Here is a 1,106-nt window from a genome sequence, read left to right on the forward strand (position 1 = left end):
TTAGATATTTTATCTTGCTGCTTCTTTAGTATCTAAATGGTATGATTTATCACCGAAATATAGGAGTTCATATGTCATTATAACTGCTGGTTCCAAATTTCCAGGGACGAGAAGATTTCAATACCTTGACAGTTCTGTTCAAGCTGCCCTAAAAGGTGATTGGAAAGTTGCTAAGGCTCTATTTGAGAAATATCCAAATGTGAAATGCCTTACGTCGTCCCAACTAGTTTTATTTTTTAGTTTTCCTTTTTTTATTATTGCTCTAAATATATCACATAATTGGGACAGTTTTACTCGCATCAACTTTTAATGAAAAAGTAGTCTTCCTTGAAATAAAATAGGTCCTTCATATATACAAACTTGATTCAATCATTTCTAGTAATGAATTATATAAATTATGATGTCTATCATCTCTTTAACACAACAAAACACTAGCACTTAATCCATGCTCGGTTAGAGGTTTAACTGTTTTTTTTTTTTTTTTTTCATGTCCACACAAGAGGCGGGAGGGGGCTTTAACTGTTACCTGAACAAGACCAATATATAAAACTTATTCCTTTTGTCTACGTCTATTTCTTATTTCTTTAGGGAATAAATGTAGAGATTCATAGTATACATACTCATTATTTAATGAAATTAGTGCTATTTCGACAGTTTTAATTGTATAAAGAATTCATCCTCAACTTCGAATCATATATATATATGCTTTTTTCCAAACTACAAAATGTCAAATAGAGCTATAATTGATCTAACAGAAGAGAGAAAATAATGATTCAAGAACAAAAAGACCTTAGCCTCTCCAAATAAAATAGAGAATAACTCTGAAAGACTGAAATTTGATTAATACTTTACAACTGAATTGAAAAATAATACACAGGCCATATGCCTTTATATAGGCTAATTTTGAGTGCTCTCCAATCAAATTACTTAGAGAAAAATAAAATAATAAAAATATAAAATTAATCCTCAAACGTGGAGACAAAGCAAAATAGCATAACCTCTAGACAAAGCAAAATATACTATTCCAAAAATAATCCTCAAAACTTATCCCAATTCTTACCATGCTTGTGTTGCTCTTCTCTCTCAAGAGATTCCAGCAATATCAA

This window comes from Corylus avellana, chromosome ca2 (assembly GCF_901000735.1).
Source record: "Corylus avellana chromosome ca2, CavTom2PMs-1.0".
Classification (NCBI taxonomy): Eukaryota; Viridiplantae; Streptophyta; class Magnoliopsida; order Fagales; family Betulaceae; genus Corylus; species Corylus avellana.